This window comes from Citrus sinensis, chromosome 4 (assembly GCF_022201045.2).
Source record: "Citrus sinensis cultivar Valencia sweet orange chromosome 4, DVS_A1.0, whole genome shotgun sequence".
Classification (NCBI taxonomy): domain Eukaryota; kingdom Viridiplantae; phylum Streptophyta; class Magnoliopsida; order Sapindales; family Rutaceae; genus Citrus; species Citrus sinensis.
In genome coordinates, this window is record NC_068559.1 from 10835454 (window position 1) to 10840826 (window position 5373).

Here is a 5373-nt window from a genome sequence, read left to right on the forward strand (position 1 = left end):
TTATCTTGCTTATTAATCCAGTAGTGGTGCAGTCAATTAAATGAGCTAACCCGGGGATCATTTTGGAACATACAATAGTGGCTATAATAATTAGGCTTGTAATTAAACTAGCCCAATTATTTAATTCAAAATCTACTCCACTAAAAGATTGGAATTGACCTTCATAATTGTATACTCGAATAATAATTCGTCTCAAGCCACATTGATTTCCTTACTGCATAATCTTTTGTACCACATCGTTAATTAAATCGACATCTCAACTGTCCAATCGATTTAATTACATCTTATTCCTTAATATTTACTAGTTTTCTCTAATGACCATTTTCAACATACTAAATATGTTGACACACTCTGGCCAGAGAATTCAATGATCAAGTGCCGAAAACCCATCAAGAAATGTGTTGTACAAATTCTATATTGTTAATCTATAACTTCAATACTCATAAATGCTCCCACCAAGATACCAGGTAATCTAGACTACAAGTATGTGTCATGCCCATTGGTAAGTCAAATGGAATAACAATTACAATCATGAAATCATAATTAACTCAAGATTAAGATTACAGTAAAATCAATGCCTATGAGATTTAATAAGTCTGATAGTTATTACAAAGTTAATTGAATCTCATATGTGATCCTGTTCAATGTAGTCGTACTACATCAATAAATTCATACATGATTAAAAAAAATCATTCAATGAATTTATTACAGTCTATACCTAAATAAAGTACCCAACTTTATTTATCAACTGCGAACTAAATTTATTTAATCATAAGATAACTTATATTTATGTCTTCTATAAATCCACATGATGATCATATAAATACATATAATATGATTAAATAGACTTTAATAAAAATATTAATGCAATTAAGACATTTGAATAAAATACCTCAATTATTTTATTAATCTGAAAATTTATTTTTTACAATTAAATAAACACATATGCTTTTAAATAACATATTTTCCCAACAATCTCCCACTAGCTCTCAAAGCATATTTGGCATCTCACGCATGCCCATGAATTCTAAGTGCAAGTTAAAAGGTTTCCCAGGTATGGCCTTAGTAAAAGGATCTGCCAAGTTTTACAGTGACGCAATCTGAGTAACCTCCACATCACCTCTCTGCACTATATCCCTTATAAGATGATACTTCCTCTCAATATGTTTTTGTTTCTTGTGGTTCCTTGGTTCCTTAGATTGAGCTACCGCATCACTATTATCGCAAAATAGTTTAAGGGGTGCAGTTACAGTAGGTACCACCTCAAGATCTTGTAGGAACTTGCGGAGCCATACAGCTTCTTTTGCAGCTTCGGATGCAGCCACATATTCAGCTTCAGTTGTGGAGTCTGCGATATTAGATTGTTTCACACTCCTCCAACTAATAGCTCCACTTCCCAATGTAAACACATAGCCAGAAGTTGATTTTCTGGAATCCTTATCTGACATAAAGTCAGAATCAGTATAACCCACTGGAATGAGTTCATCACCAGAATACACAAGCATATAATTTTTAGTTCTTTTCAGATACTTCATTATATGCTTGACCGCAGTCCAGTGTTCATGTCCAGGATTAGATTGATATCTACTAACCATCCCTACCGCAAAACAGATGTCTGGCCTAGTGCAAAACATGGCATACATGAGACTTCCCACAACTTCTACATAGGGAACTCGTCTCATTCTCTCTATCTCTTTAGATGTTTTAGGTGATTGATCCTTAGAGAATGTAATTCCATGTCTGAATAGTAATAAACCAGTCTTGGAATATTCCATGCTAAATCTAGCCAATATCTTATCGATATAGACCGCTTGAGACAAGGCTAAAGTTTTATTCTTCCGGTCTCGTAGTAACTTGATACCAAGAATATAACTTGCCTCTCCCAGGTCTTTCATATCAAATTGTTTTACTAACCAACTCTTTATTGTAGTCAACACTCCTATGTCGTTTCCAATTAGGAGAATATCGTCTACATAAAGAATTAGGAAGGCTACATATTTTTCTTGAATGAATCCAAACGATTTAATTGCTTGATCAAATATGATGTTCCATGACCGGGATGCTTGCTTTAATCCATAAATGGATCTCTGCAACTTACATACTATGTATTCTTGGCCTTTTTGTATGAATCCATTTGGTTGCTGCATGTAGATGTCTTCTTCAAGATGCCCATTAAGAAAGGCAATCTTGACATCCATTTGCCAAATTTCATAATCTAGCACTACAGTAATGGAGAGCAGAATCCTGATGGATTTAAGTATAGCAATCGGAGAAAAGGTTTCCTCATAATCGATTCCCTCTTTCTGAGTAAACCATTTGACTACTAATCTTGCTTTAAATGTTTCCACCATTCCGTCTACTCCTCTTTTTCTCTTGTAGATCCACTTGTACCCTATAGATTTTACCCCATTTGGTGCCTCTACAAGTTCCCAGACTTTATTGAAATACATAGATTCCATTTCTTGATTCATGGCCTTTTTCTAAAATTCAGCATCTCTATCTATTAGAGCTTCGTTGTAACTAGTGGGATCTTGTACATGTTCATCTGAGATAGTCGTATAGGTTTCTCCCAAAAACATGTATCTCGCAGGTAACCTAGTTACCCTCCCACTACGACGAGGTTCTAAAAGTCATAGTTGTTCAGAGATAATCCTATATTGATCATCTGGTTGTTGTTGTTCTTCATGTTCTGTAACAGACGTTGAAAGCTGAGCATCAACCTGATCACCTAACAGTTCTTCCAGTATTACCTTACTCTTAAGTTTGAAGTTATTCATATAGTCTTCCTCGAGGGAAGTGAAATGTGTGCTCACGATCACTTTCCTATCTTGAGGACTATAAAATAAACGTCCCCTTGTTCCTTTGGGATACCCCACAAACATACAAACCTCAGAACATGAATCCATTTTGTCTGCCTTTGGTTTCAGCACATGTGCTGGTGATCTCCAAATACGGACATGTCGTAAACTTGGTTTGCGACCTGACCATAATTCTATTGGGATTTTAGGCACTGACTTAGATGGAACTAAGTTCAAGAGGTAAACTACAGTTTCCAGTGCTAGTCCCCAAAAAGAGATTGGTAATAACGAATAACTAAGCATATATCTCACCATATCCAAAAGAGTTCTATTTCTTCTTTCAGCTACCCCATTTTGTTGTGGTGTTCCTGGGGCAGTCAACTGAGATATAATCTAATTTTCAACCAGATACTCTTTGAAATCTTCTGAGAGAAATTCACCACCTCGATCAGATCGAAGTTTCTTTATATTCTTATCTAATTGCTTTTCTGTCTCAGCCCTATACTCTTGGAATTTCTCAAGAGCTTCAGACTTATGACGCATCAGATAAACATAATCGTATCTCGAGTAATCATCAGTGAAACTGATGAAATACTCATAACCTCCTCGAGCTTGTACATTGATTGGTCTACATACATTTGTATGTATTAATTCAAGTGGTACTGTTGCACGTACTCCTTTGGCTGAGAATGGTCTTTTGGTCATTTTTCCTTCTAAACAGGATTCACAGAGTGGCAATGATTCATTTTCTAATGGACCCAAGAGCCCATCTTTGATAATTCTATGTATCTTATTTTGGTTGATATGACTCAAACGTAAATGCCAGAGGTAACATTGGTTGGATGAAATATTTCTTTTCTTAGATAAATGTGTATGCTCATCATTATTAATCACTGTGTCATGCATAGAATGGATCATTGGACTTAAATGATATAAATTATCTTCCAATGTACCAGAACAAATAAGTCTCTTATTATAAAAAATAGAAACAGAGGATCCTAAATTTACAGTGTACCCTTGCTTTGACAAACAAGCTACTGAAATTAAATTCCTCTTAATATCTGGAACATAAAGACAATTATTCAAAACTAAGTCTCATTATTAAAAGATAATAAAACAGATCCAGTTTTCACTGCTGGCACAAACTTTCTTGTCCCTAACTGCAGCTTGACGCTTCCTTCACTTATTTTCCTGGTTTCCTTAAACCAATAAAGTGAATTACAAATATGATTAGTTGCTCCTGAATCCAACACCCAAGTGTCAATAGGATTCTAAACTAAACAGGCCTCAACTACAAAAAGATTTCCCATACCTGATTTTACAATCTTAGGGCAATCCTTTTTCTAATGACCTTTCTGTCCACACTTGAAGCATTTGCCTTTCGGCTTGCCATCTTGCTTGGTAGACGGTCTCTTTTTCTCAGCTTTCTTCTTACCTTTGCCTTTCGGCTTAGGTCTAGAAGAAGAACCTCTTTCAGCAATATTTATGCTTCCCAGAGATTTCTCAGCACGATAGATCTCTTCAGCAGAATGGAGTTCGTTCATCAATTCAGTTAAGGTCATGTTTCTTTTGTTCATGTTATAATTGACCTTAAACTCCTTGAATGTTTCTGGCAGAGATTCTAGCACCATGTCAATCTTTAAGTTATCATCGATTTGTGCTCCTTGAATCTCAGCCTCATTCAAAGAGTCCATCATTTTGAGGACATGATCATGAACTCTTGTGCCCTTCCCCATTTTACTGTTCATAATTCCTTTCAGCACTGCTTGTCTCGCGGAGCGAGTACTCTATCCGAACATCTGTTGGAGACTATCCATTATTTCAGTGGCAGTCTCCAAGTTCTGATGTTTGGTCTGCAGAATATTAGAAATCGAGGCTAAAATGTAGCATTTTGCCATTTCATTGGCCTTTTGCCATTTCTCATAAAGCCTCCTCTGATTTCTATGAGCATCATCTGCTAGAACTGGAGGGCATGGCTGGGTTAAGGCATATTTATAATTTTCAGCAGTCAAGACAATGAATAGATTTCTTTTCCAATCTATATAGTTCTCTCCAATGAGTTTGTTTTTACTCAAAATAATAGTAAGTGGGCTCAGGGAAGACATTTTCTGAAAAATAAAACATTCTTGCATAAATAATTTGAAATAATATTCACAATAACTGACAAAAATGTATAAAACCATAAATGCATTGTAATTTATTGTAACGATAATCTAGTACCGCTTTGACAAGCTATCCGTTGAGGAAGTCATGTCTAGACTTACTAGACCCAATTACCCATTGGATTATTTACTTTCATGTAGACACATGATAAATAATTATCATTATCATTTTGGGCCTAAATTTGTTAACAGAGCTTCGTTGGGAAGGTTAATAACAAATATTAGTTGAGTGTATAACCATTGTTTCAATTTACGTATTTTTTATATCAATAGTCATCGTTGGGGTGAATAATCGATTAAAAAATATTTCAATTCTATCTTTGAACAAGTTCATCAAATAAAATATCTAATATATATACCCTCCGAAGGGAGCATCACCGTATCATGAAGTCGAGGTATATATATAATTTTAT